The sequence below is a fragment of the Anomalospiza imberbis genome, chromosome 1, assembly GCF_031753505.1.
Source record: "Anomalospiza imberbis isolate Cuckoo-Finch-1a 21T00152 chromosome 1, ASM3175350v1, whole genome shotgun sequence".
In the NCBI taxonomy this organism is placed as follows: Eukaryota; Metazoa; Chordata; class Aves; order Passeriformes; family Viduidae; genus Anomalospiza; species Anomalospiza imberbis.
The window spans coordinates 65555621-65578280 of record NC_089681.1 but is presented as its reverse complement, the minus strand read 5'-3'; the positions used below and the strand labels follow the sequence as shown (position 1 = coordinate 65578280).

The 22660-nt window shown below is 38.0% G+C and overlaps 1 protein-coding gene across 11 annotated transcripts in view; it reads right to left on the bottom strand.

Annotated features, from left to right (window-relative positions):
• Positions 1–22660, bottom strand: part of MOCOS (molybdenum cofactor sulfurase) — a 223742-nt gene that overhangs the window by 91819 nt on the left and 109263 nt on the right. The gene's annotated exons all lie outside the window — the stretch shown is intronic.

Sequence of the window (22660 nt, the reverse complement as noted above, 5' to 3'; positions counted from 1 at the left end):
CATGAGCTAATGTCACAAGGTCCTAAGTTACCTTCTGAGAATTTAGGGAATAGGTGAGAAGACAGGTGGAGACTTGTATCCACCCCCCTACTCCCCAATGTAATTACACAGTTGAGTTAGAAGGCTCCAGTAATCTGGTGCAAAGAGGAATCAGACAAAGAGATCACTAACAAATCTCCCTCTGTGTGCTTCTCCTAGAAATTAATTTTTAACTGACCTGCAACAAGAGCATTATACAAGGATGGGTGGAGGGGTGCATCCCCTACCATAATTTTTAAAAGAAACACCAAAAAGAAGCAAAACCACTGAATTTTATGAACTACTGCAGCCACTCCCACAGTCCAAGAGGAGAAAGTGAAGCTCCAAGGTGAGAATGTACTCAGGAATTGATGCACAAAAGTATTCAAGGGACCAGAAGGGACATCAGGGAAGCATCAAAATGTTTCATTTAGGCTTTGTGTGCACCACAGTCCATAAGAAGTTTTAAGGAGAAATCATTCATTTTGCTTCACCACAAAGAAGAATGCAGAATAATGCAACTGATGAAGTCAGAACCGTACAGAACTCAATACTTTGCAAAGCTGAACCTGGGGTCACAGCAAGTCTCTCAGAAAGGAGCTATGCCCAAAACTGTAACAGTTAATGCTGGAAATGAACCCACCCCAAATCTCATGGTTCAAGTTTAAAGTTAAACTCCAACCATGAGGATGAGACCTCCAGAGGGACCTGGTGTTCCTTGGATCTTTCTCAGAAAGATCAGATGATATCTACATTGAAGAATTAGTGGAGAAGGTGGAACATAAGACACACACTCTTGGACAAAAATACTTTAAATACACGTTTTAGACCAGATTTTTTTTTTCTCCTGGATGCATAATTTTTCATACTGCATGTTAAAAGCTTTTGGTGCCACAATTAAGTATGTCTTGTGAAAAGGCTCAAAGTTTAAAAATATCATATATCAAATGCTTTTTCTTTAATAGAATAAACATCAATAGAATAACATAATAGCTCTCATTTCTATAATAACTTTTCCTACTTCCTATTTTATTTTTCGATAGTTATCAAATATTTTCAACACTGCAGCTGGCATCATCAGGTGAAGAACACACTAACCTTCCAAAAATCTTTAGTAAATGTCCACACAAAAGAAAAATGCAAGAGTATTGTGTATATATGATAATATGTTAAGCTGCAATGAAAGATAGAGGCAGAAAATAATTATAAAACAAACCACATGATAAGAGGAAAGTGGTGCACCGCTACAAGGATGAATGGTCCAAAAGAGACCACTTATGTTCACATATTTTAACATAGCATAGGCCAAAGAATCCATCCCAGAAATACCTGAATCTTCCCTACTAATTATTAATAATTGATCTTGAACTTTAGAGGAAAAATTTTGCTGGTTGTCAATGATGAAATGCAAAATGGCCATTAGTGATTTGAAAGAGACCTAACACCAGGAATATTTTCACAGACCTGTTGACCAGTATCTGAGGGAAGCATTACTCTATCAAAAAAGCCATTAAAAATGTGTGAGGATGAGGAAGAAAAGATAAGGCAGAAGCTAATAGTTGTTTTGGAATTGAGTACAGAAACCTTTTGCACTGGTTGCAGAAAAGGTCACAGCGGTCCCACGTGTCTGCAAGGAGAGATTACAAAGAGGATCTGTGAGGATGAACTGACCTGCTCTGCTCAGTTACTCACAGTGGCCAGGAAAGCAAACACTGGGAACTGGACCAGAGCAGAGACACTGGCACTGAGCCCATCAAGGAGACTGCACAATCCCAAACAATTTTATTATTATGATAATGATAAAAGCACTTGAAAGGGCAAGAAAGATGCCAGCCTAGATCGTCAAAGACATCTGAGTCCTACCCATAGCAAAAGAGGAGGCAATTATATTACTGTTTATCAGATTTGATTACTAACTAAGCAGACAACTGCAATGCAACACAATAGGAGATATGCATGGACCATGTCACTCTTCTAAGATCATAAATGTTTTTATGCAAATAGTTCAGAGCTTAGGAATCTTCAGTCAAATAAAAAAAAATGCAAGTAAACAGAGTTGTGGGCTTTTGGTCAAACCTTATGCCCCAGTACAGGCCATTTGTGGCATGATATGCATCCTGCATTTAGTCTTTCTGTATTGCAAAAAAAATTACCTCCTGGGAGCCCCATGGCAAGAACCAGAAGCCACAAAAAAATGAAAATAATGCTAAAAATATCTGCTCAAAGATGTGGACAAGTCTCTCCCTCTACTATTTAGACATGGACTATTTTGCAACATTCCTCTCTTCTATTTTGTTTGTTAATATGGCTCCCTCTATTCCTACATTACCAGCTTCCCTGTTCTGATTAATAAAGCCCAAATATGTTGTTATTCCTGTAATATGTATATTTACACTACTTCCAGTGCACTTGACTCTCGTATATCCTTCAGATTTAGTGAATACCTGGTGTTCAATTTCATGTTAAAATTTTCAGGAATAATGCATCAACTCTGATATTTAGCGCATTAAGCCTTAAGTGCTATAGCAATAGTACCACAGCAAAACATGATGCTATGAAGGGCAGCTATTCCCTTCTTGGGACACAAAGAGCTCTCCCTCAGAATATTTAACCGTATTTGAGATGGAGAGGAAACATGCTCCTTGAATTGCAAAACATTGGCTTCAATGGCTATTTTTCTGTTTAGTGCAATTGATGCACTGAGTGTTTCCCTGCTCAGTGGCAGTTGCAGTATTAGAATAATCAGTTCAGGATGAAGTTCATTTGAATGCTGGTCTAGAAGCTACTTCCTGAAGTAATCAAGATTTTGCAGCTGATGATGTATAAAGGATACTTACAAAGGCTAATACTGAGGAATACCAACCCAAGGAACAAGAAGCTTACCTCTCTTATTTAGTTCTTACTATAATTGATCTCACTTAATCATGTCTGGGATGAGCTCAGTTGCTTAGCTGATTGTGTTTGTGAAGCGCTAATAGCATTTCACATCCAATTGCTATCTGACAAACTGACTAAGGAGCTCGTGGCATAACAAAGAACAGAGCAGCATGCCTAACATCTGTCCAGGAGTTATGAAGCTGGTGAGCTGCTCTCCCTTTCTAAGTCACACAAAAACCCTGCTTTTAGAAGCAAAAATTTTTAAGTCACAAGAGAAAAGTATTCCTTTACAGTGAGCAGTCCTGTCTTTAGGATGTTCCTAGGGATGGATATGGGCTAGTCTTTGAATCTTTATTCAACTAGTTTTTACGACACTTCTCTATTACACTTCTGCATTTAAATGATATTTTCTAAAGTCACCATCCCACACTTCAGGGCAACTCAAACACAGAAGGAAACTGTGACATCTTGGGCAGTTTCAATTCATCCTGCCCTTAGACAGGTCACCTTTACACAGAAATATGATGACAAGAATATTGGCCTGGACAGATGTGATTGGAAATAAAGTGCTGAAGGGCTAAAAAAAAACCAAAAAAAACCCTTCATGTTTGAAAATAGGAGTTAGAGGAAATTTGGTGGAAGGCAAAAATATTACCCTGGAGTTGGACAGCACTGACTTAAGTCAAAACTTCAGAAATTTCCTCAAGACCAATCAACCAATGCTGAGGTGGTGAAACACCTTTCATAATATAAACTATTCTGCATAGAAAAAAGTATACAAGGGATGCCTTTAAGGAGTTTTGGGTGGAACCATCTGCTGCTGGATTGGGAATGCTAACTTGTTTAGCAGGCAGATGAGTGATTGAGTTGTTTGAGGGTTTTTTTGGTTTTGGGTTTTTGTTCAGTTCATTTGTGCAGATAAAGCAAATCCAGATGCACAGAAATTCTATCTGTGCACAGAATCACAGATTCATAGTATTCTATGAATAGTTAGAGGGAATCCCATGTTAGAGGGAACCTCAAGAATTATCTGGTGCAACCTTTCTTTGCAAAAACATGGTCTAGACAAGATGGCACATCTTGTGCAGCTAAATCTTAAAAGTGTGCAGTGTTGGGGAATCCACCACTTCCCTGAGCAGATTATTCCAATGGCTCATTGCTCTCATTGGGAATGTCCAGTCAGAATCTCCTCCGGAGTAACTTGTACCCATTACCCCCCATATTTCCCATATGACTCCTTGAATAAGAAGAAGTCTTCTTTGTAGCCTTTCCATCTTCTTTGTAGCCACCCTTTAAATACTGGAATATGGTGATAAGGTTTCCCTTCTAAAGTCTAAACCACTTGTCTTACTAGTCACTTTCAGTATGCTCAGCAAGATCCCAAACTCCACAATATTGCGATCACAAAACAATTGCTAATCAAGATATAAATGAAAGCAGTTTTTTCTTGGTTTGCATGTAGCAAATCAAGCAGTGCCTATTTCCTGGCAGGCACAGCTAACATATGTATAAGGAAGTGGCTCTCCACACATTTCCAAAACTTGCTAAATGATATGTTAGCTATTGTTTGTTCTTCCAATAAATGTTTAGGGTGTTGAAGTCACCCATAAGAACAGGTTTCTTGGTGTTTTGAAGCTTGCTTAGGTGACACAAATATTGCTTTGTTGGCCTTACTGCCCTGGTTTGTAGGTTAACAGCAGATGCCTCCTGTAAGATCCTCCTTGGAGATTACACCTGTGATCTCAGAGGCATTAGATAAGGCTTCTATAATCACTGTACTTGACTTCTGTCCATTCAAGGCTCTCTCTAACTTAGAGTGAGACTCCTCCTCCTCTTCTTCCCTGCCTGTCTTTACGAAAGAGCCTTTAAGTACCTATTACAATCCTCTGCTCATGCCAGCTGTCCCACCATGTTTAAGTTATTCCTACAATATCATAGCTTTCTGACTGGGCATGGAGCTCCAGTTCCTCCTGTCTGTTTCCCAGGCTGCATGCACTGATATGTACTGATACTTGGTAGTTGGTGTTCTAGTTCCTGCCTTGGGAGGCAGCTAAGGGACATTTCCATATGTGCAGTTCCTATCCAGAGCACAGGCCAGAGCACTGAAACTTTGATTAAAATCCCAACACTAGGTCAAAAATAATCCTGCTCATTTGAGAGCATTGCTGAGTCAACGCAAAGTGCAACGAAGGAGCGCAGGGGGAACATCACTGTCAGCCAGCTGCCACTCTCCCGTACACCGGGGTAATGACTCCATTTAGGTCAAATGAACAGAAGTCACTGCTGAGTTTCTAAAGCAGGTAAAAGAGAAACCAAATCTACAGAGAATGCATGTTTCTTGAATAAGCTGCTTTTCTCTTTTTTTTTTCTTTTTTTTAAACACTCCTCAAGAGTGGAGCTGCCCTTTGAAGTGAGATGTTACATGACTTCCTTTCATCTTTTCAATTCATTTATTTTCATCTAATTAAAAAATACAACAATACAGAGTGATTCTTGGTATGCATTTAAAAGTAGTTCATTCAGATGCTATTTTTCAGCTCTAAGAGATAATCCATATCACCACCACATGAAACATATGTCCTGGCAAATTCAATTTTTATATTTTATATATTTTAATGTTTATTCTAAAGTGACATTTTCTGGAATTACAGCAGCACCAAGGGTATACAGTATGAAGCTCATGACTGTAGGAACAGACTGTTTTCAGTCATATTCATGTTCTTAGGTTAGTAATTGCCATCTCTGATATTAGCAGGGGAACAGATTTTAATTGGCCTCACTGCTTTCCAACATCAAAACCCAACATTTGCAGAAGGACCGATATTTGTTTTGCTTTTCTTTTATTCAAAATATATCATTACTAGGCTACAAAACCTGTAGGGCCCTGCTCTGCTCTATAGAACTTTTATCAACTACTCCCGAGACAAAGTTCTCAGGTACTTTTCCAGGATATTTGTGTGTCTCCAGAGGAAGGATTCACTTTGCCTGGCTTTGTCTCCCACAGGTGACACTCTTAATTTTTAGCAATTTCGTAGTTGACCGTATTAGTCACTTTCTTAATTGGGGGAAATCCTGGTCACATTAACACCAAGAGCTGAACTTTAAGGTAGCACCTCCCAAGACCAAGCATTTGTCTGTGGGCTTTTTGGTACTCTACTAGTAAAATCTTTGGAACGTGATATGATCCACTGGCAACTAACCTCAGGTCCAAACTCCATTCTGACTAAATATCTTTGTTTCACACAGTGAATGCCATTGAAGCAAGTAAATAAAATTAGGAGGTAGCCTGTTGTTACAGACACATATGCTACCATTAAACCATTCTTTCATTATTATCTAACATTTGTGTAATTGTCTGCACAGGAGCATACTACAGAAAGCCAAGCATTTAAATGGTAGGAGGGCAGTAATAAATGTTAGACCTCTGAATAATACACCTATCTCACCAGTTCAGCAACTCCTTTTTACCTCTGTTCATGGCACATTACACAATCATGAACAGTGATTTTTCTCATACAATGAAAGGAGATCCAGTGCCCTAAAACCAGCCAATTGTGGAGGAGAAAATTGAATTAATAAATCAATCCATTTTTATTTTTCAAATGTCTCTGTGCATCTCTCCCTTATGTACAATTTGATAAATTCCTAGCTGATAACTTTGCTCACTATATATATCTAGAAAAATCTTCCCCATTTGCACTGAAAAGATTAGCAATCCTTAAGCCTGTTATTCAAATTGGCCTGAACAACACACTGTGATTTTGTAGATGATCAGCTCCTCAGAGCTCTGAAACAAAGAATAAATTATATCTCAGGGATAACATACTCCCCCCACCAACCCCTACAAGGACCCTCCGAAGTAAAGTAATGACAAAACTACTTTATTTTTCCCCTACTAGAAGTCATTGGTCACAAAACAACCAATGCCCTGCATGTCACAGGCCAAAAGTTCCCTTCCAAATTCACAAAATGGGCCAATATATTTTCATTGTATTGCTTTGGCAGAGGGGGAGAAACAAAAATAATCTTTCTCTTTTAAATTCCATTATACAAAGGGATACTTCCTTGAGGTATATTAAATTTAAGTCTTTAGGAACATGAGGCCTGCTAGTTAACTACCCTCAAAGAATAATATGTTCAACTATCTGCTTGTTAGCTAGCAATTTATACTCATTCATCTTGACTTGTAACTTATTAATGTCAACAAGAACCCCATTAAGGTGCAATTCAGTGTGAGCAGGCATATTGCAAATGATTTCTGTATCTGTCTGAGTATTTAACATTTGATATGCATTATACTCCCATGATTATATATCAATAATCCAAACGTTCACACCTCTACTTCCCATGGGAAAGTAATATCCACATATAACCCCAAGTAATAGTTAAAGTGAGCAATTTGTAAAGTGTATTTGCATAAACTGTTCACTGATCAGCTATGAGTAATGAATCATTAATAAAAATTCAAAGTCCTTTCTTTGATTATCTCCTTAAGAGGAAGGAAAGGATGAAATACATTCTGGAAGTAAATTTTTCATAGGCAAGAATCTGACCAGCTGCAATAATTTTTCTATGTTCAGTATAAACAGATTTGTTTATTTCCTGAAGATTGAGACGTAATCTTCTGTCCTTAAACAGGTACATTTGGGATAAAGAATAACTTTGCAATTAACTGCTAAAGATTTAAGTTGAAGTATCAGTTTAAAAACTGGCAGACAAAAAGGGATCCACTTGAACATGAATTCAGCCTTAAAAACCTACACCTAGAAATATCACTGTCTAATTGTGTGTGCCAGTGAGGCAGGCCCAGAGCAGTGACCTCGGATAAGGTTAGCAGTAACTTATCCTCAGATAATGGAGAAAAATCCCTATGAGTGCTTTCCAATGGGTGGTCTCTGTTCTACACAAAGCTCTGTGCCTCGAAGAAGGGGTTGCTGCAATGCATGAACTTTATTTCCACTACAGATAAAAGTGAATTCAGCAAGACTTCTGAGCATTTCATTTCCTCAGTTGGGGGGTGTGTTACTGATTACTTATCAGTAATAGGTATGAGTGGGTGTGTAAAAAGACTTCTCTGATGTCATCCAAAAAGGTTCTTTCTCTAGCAAAAAATTCTTTCCAGAGGTAATTTTCACAGGCATATGTATACCCAAGATCAGCAGAATGCATTGGGAGCTGTGAATTAGGACCATCATGTTAAACCACTCTGTGTTGAGCCACCATTTGGGAAAGATGTGCTCTTCTTGCATGGTGTCGTGGTTTGACATGGAAGTGAATTTTTTCAGGAAGTTGGGTCAAACCAATCAGTGGTCAGGTTTGGATATTGGCACCTGGAATGACCACTGAAGATAGGGATACTCCTCTGAGAACACAGGGGGTTAAAAGCTCCCAGGGGAGCTCTCTCTTTGGTTCCGGTCAGGGTGCTGTGCAGACCTCCCCTGCCCAGCCACAGACTGGGTGGGGGAGGGGAAGCCATGTGGCCTGGTCGAGGTGAGCCAAGGGGTAGAAGGACTGGAACTGAGCCAGCTCCTGCAGACGGAAGGGTGGAGAGAAGCGGAGATGCCTTTGTTGTCCCCCCCCTACCAGAGGGAAGAGACAGAGAGTCCGGACGGCACCTGTAACTTTGCCGGCGCGGAGGAGAAGGAGAAGGGGGGGTGTTGCCCAGCCTTGGCCTTGGGAATTGGCTTCTGGGCAGAGATTTCAGTCGTCCAGGGAGTCTGAACTTTTAACCCTTTCCTGGGAAATTAAAGCTTTGTACAATATTACTCCTCATCAATTTGAAGTACAAGAGAGACAGTCTGGGATCTGAGATGTTGGAAGAGGAAATTTTTGGGTGGAAGGAGATGATGGAGTGGCTTGTGGCTGGACTTTTCTTGTTAGCCATAGACTGAACCCAATTCTCTTGCAATAGAGATTGCATTTTAGGGAGACGCTGTGGTGAACCAAGAGACCTGCCTCAACAACTACCAGCACAGGAATGGAGAGAACAGAGAAAAGCTGAGGAGGGTGTGGTGATGCCCTCTGTCTTAAGGAAGAAGATGATCTCTGTTCTTGGACCCTCGGCCCCTGGGGGAAAATGGGGAGAGACTGTAGTCCCAAGAGGAGATGCTGAACTGTTGTCTCTTTTGGATTGTGGCAAAGCATCCTGAAAGGAGCCCTATGAGCAGTCTGTCCATGCACGGTGGTGAGAGCATTGTGACATGGAAAAGAAAGTGTCACACTGGCAGATTTTCTCCGGGCGGTTGCCATGTGTGACATGGAAACACAAGGGTGGCAATTCTGTTTCCTGGCGGAGTCTGTGGTGCAAGAGAGACTTCTCTCTCCTTTGAGGAACTGAGTATTGATTATCTGAAGGGTGGCAACTTGATCAGGAATCCCGGGTGGTGTCTCACTGTGGTTTTGTTTGGAAATTGGGTGGGAGGAGGAGTGTTTTGGAGGGTCTTCACCCTAGATTTAGTGTCTGTGTTTTTTATAGTAGTAGTAGTTTAATAAAGTTTTTGTCTTTGTTATTAAGCTTGGGCCTCCTCTGTTCTGTTCCTGATCACATCTCACAGCAATTATTTGGGAAAGTGCATTTTCATGGGGGTGCTGGCATTGCGCCAGTGTCAAACCATGACACATAGCAAAAACTAACTTAAAGGACTTCAAATGTTGCTATCATCTGTAAGACAGAGGCCCAGTGTATGCTCATGAACGTGAGGGATCTGGACAGGCCAATTGTACAAGATTTAACAGAGTGAAGCACTGAGTCCTGTTCTTGGGTCGCAACAAACCCAGGCAGTGCTACAGACTGGGGGCAGAGTGGCTGGAAAATTGCCCAGTGGAACAGGGAGGGAGCAGGGATTGTTTAGCTTGGAGATAAGGAGGCTTTGGGGGAACCTTACTGCTTTTTACAGCTTATCTGAAAGGAGGTTGTGGCCAGGTGGGGGTCAGTCTCTTCTCCCAAGTAACAAATGCCAGGACAAGAGGAAACAGCCTCAAGTTGCGCAATGGGAGGTTTCAATTGGATATTAGGAAAAATCTCTTCACTGAATGGGTTGTCAAGTTTTGGCACAGGCTGCTCAGGGAAGCAGTGGAGTCACCATCCCTCGTATTTAAAAGCTGTCTCCACGTGTCATGGAGTGACATGGTTCAGTGGTGGACTTAAAGGTGCTGGACTAACTCAGATAAAGTACAAGCAGGAAATAATTTTCATTTTTATAAACTGGAATGAGTGTTAAGTGGATTTCAGAAGCTTTCATGAATGTGCTGAATGTTTCAAAGGTGTCAGCAAGAATATAATGTTATCAGCGTTTTTGTCTTTTACTTCTGATGTGAACATGCATGTATGTGAAATTATTGTAGGTGGTGGCATACACCAACTACAAGTACTAACAAGTGAGCACTAATCAGCTAAATTCAGTTTCATGTATGATATATGCAGGAACAACACTGTGTATCCAGAAGGCTGGCAGCTTGACAGAACTGGCATTATTAAATTACTGCTATGAAACAGCTTAGGTTCAGAATAACGTCTTATTAGCTAGTTTGCATTTTGAGACCTTTGTGGTAACAGTAAAATCATCAAAGAAGAATGGGACAAGACAAATACAAGGAAGACTTTAGCTAAAAAAACAGTCTAAGGTATATGAGTAGCTTTTTTATGTCTAGGGGATGCAATCAACTAAGACTTTCACAAGGAAATACCCTTACTACTTCTGCACCTCTTTTATGCTTGAAAAAAAAAAAAATAAATTGTATAGTAAGGTCTGCTACAGTGAATCAGGTGCATCCTGGTAACCACCTGGTTTACTGCAAACTATTTTTCCACCTTGGGACTATAATATGCAGATTTCTTCCAATGCTTTTTTATTTTTCAGCATTGTTGTGAGGCTTGCTAATACCTCATGCTACCTTGTGAGGTCAACAGGTAGTACCTCAGTGATGAAGACTGGGAAGTTGAAGAAGTAAGCAACTTTGCTTTCCAAGGACCAAATCTAACTGATTTTCCAAGCATGGACTGGGTATTGGGAGCTACCAAGTTTCCAGAAAATTGAATTCACAGGAGCAATATTGAATTAGCAAGTACTCCTAATTTTTCACTTTGAAGTAGTTTGCACCTTATACTGAAGAAAGCCAAGAACCCTTTCCATGCAACTGCCTCTCCTCTTCAACAGGAGTGCAGTGATGGAGACCCCAGGAATTTCATGTCCTCATATAATCAAAGTTTTCCTGGACCTGCATTGATAAGGTCAGTAACTGGAGGAAGTTCTGCAAATCCTCCAGTCATCCTAATCCAGAAGAAAGGATCATCTGAAATAACAATTCCTTCAAGAAGTCAGGAAAATTCTGGCATGCTACCAGGCATTGCTGATGCTTGAAGTAGGGAGCCCGGGGAGATGACTCCTCTCCCTGACTTTGACAGAAAAAAGCATGAGTCATGCAGCTGAGGAAACAACAGGGTAAAGGAACAGCAGAGGGTTAGGAGTGTGTGCATTAATAGAGAAATAAAAACCTTAATATTCATAGAAGCATTTGTTATGTAAGCAATATCATCCCAGCTATCACCCAAATAGAAAAAAGGATAATGAGTGGGTAAAAAAAGCAGAGATGTTCATATGCTAAGACAAAGTACATGGACTACAAAATAGAGGAATCAGAGCCACTCTAGGGCACTACCTTATTAGTATGTGGTAGAAAAACAATCACAAACAGAAAACATGCTAAAGAAAACACAGATAAATATAGGAGAGACAGTGATGAAGAAAACTGAAATGTTTTGAATTGAAATGCCTTTGGTGACATGTTCAAAACAAGAAGGACTAGTTGCTAAGATTTTGCTATAGGCTATCTAGCTATGTAGGAAAAAAAAGTTTTTGGGTCCAACACATACTTTTCTATCACTCTCACAGAAATAAAATAACTTTAGTTTTTCTTCAAGCAAAACCAAGATAACAGAAATTGTCAGGTTCAATTATTGCTTAAAATCAGAGCCAAACCCAAACAAAGCCTTTTACAAATAAAATAATTACCTGAAAAATGGATTTTACAAACAGTTATACAATACATAATAAGTGACTGATTGAAACCCTGCTCAGAGGAATTACAAGTTTACGCGTCACAGATGGATAAATAACCTCAAATGAGATTTTGAATGTAACTGGGGCAAAATGAGACATTAATGAAGCTACTTGGCCAGGAAAACTGAACTGAAATCATCAGATACTTAGGTAAAGAGGAGACTTAAAATTACTTGAAGTTGAGATTAAAAAATATATGGACCCCAAAAGTATGAAAGAAATAAAGGAAATGAACTTTTAGAGAAAGCCTCCAGGAATAACCTGCATTTAAAAAAAACCCTCTTATAAGAAATGTTAGTACTTCTTATTAATGGTGACATGAAATCAGAAGAAGTGCTGCTCAGGGAAGGAAGCCACTGCTGGAAAAACAGAAAGAACAGGGATAAAGTAAGAATTCCCAGGAGCCAAGCCCTGACAAAACAAATCTAACTGTACAGTGAACTATTCTTTATATGCAAACAATGGAAAACATTAAGGATATATAATAACATATAAATATTTTAAAAAGGAATATGAATAAAAATAAAAGTATTATGATTGTTATTCAAGAAGCAAAGAGCTGGTGGAAAACTCTGAAAACTACCTGAGTACTTGGACTCAGATTTTAAGGACTGATGAAAAACAGGTCTGGAGAGGGCAACTCATGGCTGAAAGTGTGTGGAAAGTATCAAAACTGAAGTAATTGCAACTGGTGTGGAAACTCATTTCAAAGGTTTTAATGTAGTTGAACACAGGCAGACAGATGAACTATGTCCCAGAATTTTAAGAAATTAGCATTAAAAACTCCCTAAGACAAATAACACAGGTCAGTAAGCAAATTTTTCAAACCAAGAATGGAAATCAGAAAACACAGTATTTCTACTGAAGAAAGGGAAACAAGAGTTATCCAGGGAAGAACACATCTGTTAGCTTGAACTCAGTGTTATGTACATTCTGAAAACAAGTTCTGAATGAAAGCACAATTAAATGAGTAAATAAAAGCATGCTCAAATGTATCATGGATTGTGCCAATGGAAAATCAATCCCAGAGAAGCTGCCATTTAAAAAGCACATTATTTTTTTAGGCAAAGAAAATGAAGAACTAATTTACCAGCATTTCAGTAAAATACTACCTCTAGTGTCATATGACAAACTATAGAACAAAGAATATTAGAAGAGTGTAACAGTAGGCCAAGCAATGGTGCTGAAAGGGGTACTATTATGCTTGGAAAAGGTTTCCCATTTAATTCCTTGAGCACTGGCTTTGGGACAAGTATCTCTTTTAGTAGTCTCAGTCATGATCCTGGCACATAAGGTAGGAAGGAATGTGAAGATAAAATGGGCTGCTGAAGTGACAGTCTCCAGACTGTTAGTACTGGAGTTGGGGCTGTATAATGTGTGCAGTAGGAAACAGGTAATGTTGAAAACCCTAAAAACATAAATGAGATTAAATGTATAACATGCTATAATGTATGATAAATACATCATCATGCATAAACTCTGTTATGCACTTAGGGATTACTGACATTAACTTCTGCCATAAACTGGAGGACTGTCATCAAAAATATTAGATTTGTCAGTCTATCAGATCAGCTATTAGCCATCAGGATGACAAACGGGAAAACATGCTAGGACTTACGGATAGAAAAATAAGAACACCATTAATAAAGGTTTGATAAGATTTTCTGTGCAGGATGTATATGATGAACAGAGAAAAGGAAAGCGCATCTCAGAAAGTGTTTGGTTCACTTAGTATGGAAATTCAAATCTAAGTAGAACTGCTTGGTAGATCTAAAGATGGAAAAGGTGGGTAATAACCAGGAAGGAAAAACAGCTATAGGACAAAATGCAGATAAATGACCAAATTGACTGCAAACTGAAACATTCAAGACATGAGATTACAGAACCATTTCTCAACATCCCAACATAAGAGGCAGGAACAAACCAAAACCAACATATCCTCCTTCCCCTCCAAAAGGTATCCCTCTCATTCTGCACACAAGCTCAGTATAAAGAGGGGATTATACAGTGTGGGTGTCTTTGACCACAAATAGGTTGATTACATGACCCAGAAAGTTTTTTGCCCCCTCCAAGAATAAAAAAAAAAAACCAAAAAAAAGTCAAAATAGCAACTCATTTTACTTTCTGAAACTGCATATGAAAATAACACAAATGCACAAGTTTGTTACTTTGGGAACCCCTGAAAATCCTGGAGTCATCTCTCTTGATGATTTTCCTGTGACCAAGTCAGTTCCATTTGACATGCAATTAGGGTGACACCATCTTACTCAACATCAGTTGTGTAAGAGACTACTGAGACAAGAGCAAAAGAAACGCATATACTGACAGGGTTTCTTTTCTTATAAATTTGTGTGCAGATTCTACCAGTATTGTGTATTGACTAGTTCCCTATGCTTCCATAAGGAGGGTCTCTGGTGATGGTGGTGAGGAATAAATAGATAATTTTATTTAGATTGGTCATCACAGAAGTAAAAGGTGATCTTGACAGCTGTATGATTTTATGAGACAATGTTAACACAGTAAACATGGAAATACCCACCTCTATTAATGTTTCTTTTTCACTTAAAGAGTACAGGAAATTTCTCTGCTTCAATCATACTAGACACAAAAGAATCACGACGAAAGAAAAATTGTACAGTGACACTGTAATATAAAACACTCATTTCAAAAACTCAGCATGCACCAATACAGCAAGTCATATATTCCTTCTTATGAATAGAAGCACTTTCAAAATTCAGCTTTCAATAGTCTGTAATTCTTCTGGACAAAAATATATTAAGTTTTTGTAAATGCTATAGACAGTGTTGAGGTAACTATAAGAGAAAATTTTTGCATGCAAGTTTCACCAAATTGCACTCACCACCAGAGAAAAATAGGTATGTTTTCCGTAAAAATAACACTGGAAAAAAATCTTCTCATAGCTCATTTACAGCCAAAGACTAAGCGGGGCTGAAATGAACCTTCTTCCTCTTCCACTAGTGTGATTTTGCAGGCAGAACATATATATATATATATTTCAGGGACATGCAGCCAGGTAATTGATGCTTGTAAAATAATAGGCAGTGAAGATATTTAGTGTGAGTAGAAATATCCAATAGGAGAACCAGGTGACATTGATCCAAATAGAGTATGTACAGTTGACAAAATGTACATCTCTTCGGACTTGCTAACCACTGGAAATGGTAGAAAGCAGGTAGCTTTGTATGCAAGGAATTGATAATATACAGAGGAAAATATAATCACACTTCAAAGTAGGCTTACTAATACACAAGTAATAAAGTACTTTACTAAAACAGAGTCTTAAGAAGATAGCAAAGAGAGTAAAAATTAATTCTTGAGTTGCCATGAGCTCTGACTGGGCCAATAGGGTGCTGTGGTGGTGCACCACAGCACAAAGGGAAGCAGCACAAAACATTGCTGCCCTCAGCTTGCCTGCCAGACTCCCAGATTGCCCAGCACAAAAAAAAAAAGAGTTTTCACCAGCAGAATGGGAGCTCCCCAAAGGCAGAAAGTTCTGCAGGAAAATAAATGTGAATTTGGAGAGAAAAGGTACATAGAGTTGCCATTCAAAAATACAATATACATTTTTTAGGGAAATACAAGAAACTTACTAGTATGAAGGCTGAAATACCACCCAGACAGTATGTTTGGTGGTCAGAGGGATCCCTGATTTAAAACTTAGTTCATCACTAGTCTTCTATGTAAGACAGCAGAAATCTGGAATGTCATATGTCACCTTAAAATGACATAACCAGTAGGTCTCTGAAAAGTTTTGCCTTCAAAATGATTATTCACATAATGAATTCCAAATGCATTTCAGATTTTTAATCTCTTAATATATGTAGAAAACCCCATATAAAAACCTAATAAGACTGTCAGCCCATTCAGTATTTTGATATATCAGCTATGCCTTCAGAAGACTTCTCTCCTTCACCCTCCCTTCCCCGTGTATGTTAATGTTTGCTTTACTGGTTATAATTACTGAAAAAAATCCAGTTGAGATTAGATTTCAGTTATAATTAATGATGAATCTGTCAAAGTATTATGATGTTGTTTATCACACTGCTTGCCATGTAATTTAGTGCAATAATACGAAGGCTTGCTATGTGACAGTTATTTAGCATTTAAGTCTTCTTAAGATGCTCTGCAGAGTATCCTGAATGTTAACTATGGAAAGATTATTTTATACAAAAGCAGCTTCAGGCAAAATGTAGCGACAACTTGCTAAAGCCCAGCAAAAGCTCTTAAATCTTATGTCATCTACGAGCTGAAACATAATAATTAAATAATCTAGACATGTTGTAAAGCTAATGAGAAATCCAAAGGATAAAATTAAAAATTGACATTAATAGGGCAGCTTAACCATATGAGGGAATAAACAGTCTTTGTTCTTTCTGGTACAATTTCTGAAGAAATATCTTTCTTTTCAATGTGTACATACACACAAAAGATTGAAACATCAGATCCTGGGAATGAAAAAAATTAATAACTTTGAATGCCATAGACAGACAGCTCAGGGTATTTTAAGTTAAGTCTTAGCTGTCCTAGTTTGCTGTGTTGGTGGTTTTTTTTTTTTTTTTTTTGTTGGCTTGTTTTTGTTGTTGGTTTTTTTTTTTTCCTCTTTGTACCCACTAAATTAATTTTCTTTTCACCTCACACATGGTCCTAAGAATTTTCTACTGTCAGGGGGTCCCCACTGTGTATTTACTTGAGTGCTTGTGAATCCTGTCACTGGCCTGGGGCCTTTTTCTGCAATGAATGTGCATATTTGCCTTGAGGAGCTGTGTCCCAGCGCAGCACAGAGCTGCTGTACATGACCTCAGATTGAAAAGGAAAGCAGTAGTTTTACATGTATTGACTGTGATGACCTTAGACAAAGGTAATTAACTGCTACATGTTTTTACCAAGAAAATATCAGGCATGGTGGGCAACAAGAATATGTAAATTATTTTTGTAGTTAGCATAGCTAAAATGAAAAAGTTTCAACATTCAGTCCAAATCTAGATGCAAGGTCTAGTTTAAGAAAACCTGTACATGTACATAGAAAATCAGTTCACTTGGAGATATCATTTTCAAGTTGCTGCATGCTGAAAACATATATAAAGTTCAAACTTCTCAACAGAATTTATTTTGTTGTAGTTTCTCACTGTGCCATACAGTATTCTGTGCACATATGACAATACATATAAAATTTACTAACGTGTTCTAATCTCATCCTCCTAAACCCAAACATATCTGAGGGACACAATTATAGGCTCTGATTAAAAAGCACAGTTGTCCACAAATTCTTCTGAAAACAAACCTAATGCTACAAGTGCTACCATTCTGGTAGAAAGAAATCTAATTTGTCATTGCTTTAGCAGAAACATTACTAATATCTTGCTGACATATGTAAACTGCAAAAAGTCTAAAATTTATTTTCACTTATAGCCTATAAAAATAACTGTGTTTTCATAGCAAGCATATTCTCTAGTTTTTATTGTATTTAGCAAACGAGTGCTCTTCAGGCTTTTTTCTGCCTAATACTTTATATTTTTGGGGGAAGAGATATATCTGATAATACACTACTAAGAATATTATACCTAATGCAATTTTGCATTTGCTAATGTTTCTAAAGCTACTTTTGTTATTGGAATTCAGCTCTGCAGACATGAAGTTTAATACAACTTGACTAATGTATTTGTTCAATTAACCAACATAGCATCTATTAAAATTCTGGTGTTCAAACTCACCAGAGCCATTTCAAAGGCTCCTCTGAGAAAACCAGAATAAATTAGAGAGATAAGTGGAAGATTTTTGAGAGGTACAGCATTTGATATAGTCACATTCATCATCAAAACAAAACTTGGGAAATTTTAAGCTACGCAAAAAGAATCAGCATTTTTTACCACCTTCTGCTACCATAATAACAAATACCAATCATGGAACTGAAGATAACACTAACTACCCATAGAGATGGATATTGATTAGCAAGAGAAATCCTGGTGAACATTCCACTCTCAAGAAACACTTGGCCACAGGCCTGGAGAGTCTGGCTACAAATTTTAAGTTGAGCCTCAGAGCTTTTGAATTGTTCTAATGACACTCCTGCTAGCAGCAGCAATTTCTATGGACAAATGTATCATGGACTGTAATCAGAATTTGTGACTCCTTTTCCCCTTACTTGCTCCCTCTGCATGCAGGTAGATGTCACCAAGAAAAGTGTGCACATAGATTGAGAAAGAGCAGCACCATGCTGCCTTTTTCTGCTTTAAACACCCATGTTCACAGAGGGAGAAGGTGCCTGGGGAATTTTCTGGAGAGACTGGCAGAGACACACATTGCTGGCTGCCACCATGAGATGTTCTCATGGAATACTGGTGCCTATATCTAAGTTCACTGTCCTTCAGAACTTGCACCACCCCTTGGTTGAACAGGTGCCATCTGCTGTGCTGCCTTTACTTGCACTTTTCCCTCCAAAAGATTGAAGCTATTTTTTAATTTAAGAAAGTAACATAAAAATGAAGGTTTTCATTACGGTTATGGGAGTCATCTTGACGTTCCTGCTTTGGGCAGATACATGGCACTTAGCTCAGTTTCCAACCAAATCATCCATTGATGTGAAGAAATTGTGAGTTAATTTCAGATTTCTTTCCTATATACTTGTGAGATGTAAGTCATCAATGTTTACCCTGATTACAATAAATCAGACACTTTCCAAACAATTTTTCACCTGCTCAGGAACACATTCAACCATTCAGTTCCTCCAGCTACCTCACACCACTCTGCACGGTGGGTCAGCTCTGTGCTAACCACTGTAAGCAGGTTATAAAGGTTATAAATTAATATCTTATGTCCTTCCACAGACATCTTTCCCATAAAGAGATGGTAATGAAATACAAGCAACGTACATGAACCTAAATGCTACTGTAAGTTTATCTTCATTTTCGTTTTTCTCAGCCACTATTTAAAACCAAATCTTACTGAAGCTTTGACTGACCTTTTTGCATGCACATACCAAAAATAAATACTGCTCTCCTGCTTTACAAAAGTGAACTGAAGCTTAAGCAGCAGACAAGAGCTGCAGTTTCAATTTTGAGATACTAAAATGGGAACTGCATTTGGGTTCCGTTTTCAAATGCTGGGAGTAGCTACTGTTCTGCCAACTGACCAGTGCTGGATTTCAGAGTTTAACAAAGGCATTAGTGTTAAACACATTAAACACATAACAGTTTGGGGAAAATAAAATCTGTGCCCACTTTCAAAATCTATGTTAACCATACATATCCTAAATTACAACAAAAAAATTATGGAAATTGAAAAATAGAGATGAGGATATACATAAATCAATTCTAACAATTTCCTTTAGTCACAAAATGATAGAACCATAAAGGTTGGAAAAAACCTCTAAGATCATCACGTCCAACTGCTAACCCAGCATTGCCATGTTCACCACTAAAACATACCTCCAAGTGTCACATCCACATGCCTTTTGAACACTACCAGGGTTGGTGATCCACCACTTCCCCTGAGCAGCCTATCTCAATGCCTGGCCAACATTTCAGTGAATAAATTTTTCCCAATTATTAATCTAAACCTCCCCTGGAGCAACTCGAGGCCATTTCCTCTCATCCTGTTACTTGTTACCTGGGAGAAAGAGACTGAATCATAGGCTATTACTCCTTTAAGGAGTCACAGTACACTGGCAGATTGCAGACTGAATAATGAAGAGCAAGCAATCAGTATTGTGTACATCTAAGTCACAAAGCTGCACAGAGTGACTGTCTAAAAACAGAATGTCATCTGGAAAAGGACAAGAATTCCCTAAAGTGAGTAGAGAAATGAAAACATTTAGTCTCAGAGCCTCTGAAAAGCACAAATTCACATGACTGCTTAACATACGCAAGGAATACTTAAAGTATCGAGGGACTATTTAAAGGCAACATGAAGAAGATACCAAAATATGCATGATAAACAACAATAGCACCATACAGACTCTGCTGTATGTAGTCTCTTTTGTCAGCAAAACTGTACTATTTGAGAGGCATGTGACCAGGTAACATGGTCCTGATAATATAATTCAAGTACTTTGAGTCAGAAGCAGCAGCAGCGGAGGACCACAGAGCATTTCTTGATGTAAAATGAAAAAATAAACAATCCTATTTTTTCTAGTTGCTTCTCCTCTTTTTCTTTTCAGAAATGAATCCTTCCAAAGCAAGACAGTGTAGGCGCAGCTCTTGTGAACAGCAGGTATGTACATACTTGCTCTTAGCAAATAAAGCAAGCTGGCACATCTTAGCTGTTCTACCTCCTCAGGTGTCTTGGTACATACTGATTAGCCTAAGGCTAATATTTATGCTAAACAAGGGCATAATCCTAAGGAAGTCTCTGCACTGTTCCCTCTCAGAGACAATGGGTCCTCACTCAATGTTTTGGAAGACTGTGCTTTTTTGGAAAAGCATCTGCTGTGTTTAGTCAATCCAGCAGCCATAAATCTCTTTTACTGCATAAATACAAATTAACTATGCTTGCCCAGGTAAAAAGGATTTATATTTAAAGAAGTGGCATTTTTAGGAGTGGACAGTCTTTCTAACTCAGTGAAATGTAAACTCCATACACACACAAAATTTTCATCTAGAAGGCTGCTTTGAAGTTGAGCCACCTAAACTGTATTATTTTCTGGTGCTAAAACTCTGCTTTCAAAGAACATACATTGTAAATGACAGAAAAATCCATGTTTACTTCCAACACAGTCAGCTAAAATCTCATTCTTCAACAATGAACATATTAATGGCAAGAGTAGGTTAGAGATAAACTAAATTGAATACAGTGTAATTATATATAATTGTAATTGTAATGGTAATTATTTTTCTTAATTTGCATCTTCATCAGATGTGGCTGAGGAAATATTTATAATGTAATTGTTATGCACACTGGCAGAACCATAATTCACACTGTAAATACAGAGCATTCTCTGAAGTTTTCTTAAGAGTGAAGTATAATCAGGGGATTGCAAAACAAAACCAGAAAAAACAATGGAGTGAAAACAGAATAATGAGCCAACAGTTCCTTAGAATAATCTTACAAGGAAGATCATAGCAATGTAATTTATAAAAAAACCCTGCAAAACAGTCACACTTAGTCTGAATGTTGACATTTTCTACCCATGCAGGGTTTCTGCAAACAGGATTATTACTGATGCATCTCATATATGCCAAGGAGATCTTATTCTCTTAGGATGCTGCTATAAGGCATTGCTAAAAGGGAGAAGACAAACTTTGAACTTTTCAGTCAAAAAGAAATCCCCATTTTAAATGGTAATCAAATTACAGGATCAAAAGGATTCAGGGTTTTATCGCTCCATTGACTGTATTTTTCCTGCAATGAGGGAAGTAATTGAAATAAAAATATTAAGACAGAAAGTTGGAAATAGTACAAGGTAACACTGTCTTCTTGGATCTGCTGAGAGACTGCAAGAAGACCCAGGAGGGACCTCAGCTTTCAAATCTAATTGGGGCTGTAGATATATACATCACTAAACAAATAAAGAAAACACAACAGACACCATACCTCACTGATTTTTAGTTGCCTGAGGTTGCAAAATAAGTTCATCTTTGAATGTAAGATGGTGTCTAAAAATCTAAGTACGTGGAAATTAAAAAAATAAAAATCATAGATCTAAATATTACTGCTAACTATTTTTTTCTTCCTTTTAGGATTAGGGTTTATTCAGCAGTATCTTATAAAGGAGATTATCTTTCTTTTACTGTGCAATTTAGCTTAAGTCATGAAAAGAGTGTTTAAAAGGATTTTTTTTCCTTTTTTTTCTGCAAACTGAAACAGATGCCAAAGACATTTTCTCCTACGGAAATCTAAAAAAATGGTACTGTCATTGCTTTACGTTTCCCCCCAGATCAGTAATGCATTTAGTGATTATATCACCACAGGTTGTCAAATCACTGTGGTATATACAGCCATAAAGTCTCTGTTGCAATTGATAACTATATGTTCCAGTAAAAATGAAGTTATACTGTTATTTCTTTCAAATTTAGGAACCAGATTTTATCCCCTCCAATAAGGTTGTTCTCTAGAAATTAAACATTGTTAGAATTCTGGTTTTGACTTAGAGAGAAATGGACAAGGAGCAGAGGATAAGTGTCTGGATGTCCGTGTATTTTCAGTGGAGCACCAGCAAACACTGTCTGATTTAATCTGTCTAAAGCTTGTAATACAAGTTTTATAAAAAGAGGTAAACGGATTTCCCAGCAGCAGTGGCTGGTCCCATAAATAAGGGACCATATAATACTTCAACTCACGAGTCTTGCCTCACATGCATTTTAGACACCGTGACTAGAACTCTTCCCATGTCCTTGGAGTCTCAGGGGCAAGAATTTGGCTGAACATTTCTGATTACAGCACTATGCACTACCTGGACCACAGAAGCCGCTTAAAACTTGCTCCTCCACTTGTGAAAAGGAAATTTTGGGGTTTTCCCTCTTCCCTAAATGAAAACTTTGTATTAGAGGATTTTTCATGTATTTCGCTTTAGAATAGGAACTGAACAGACACAAGAACAATCCTTCATTAATGTTTAAATAATATTGTATTAATGCTTTAAAAAAATAGCAGTGTATGCCTGGAAAGTTAGCAGTTTGAAATGAAGTGATTAATCAGGTATTATTTGAGACATAGTTAAGATTCACATTATTTATTCTCAGGGCAGCATC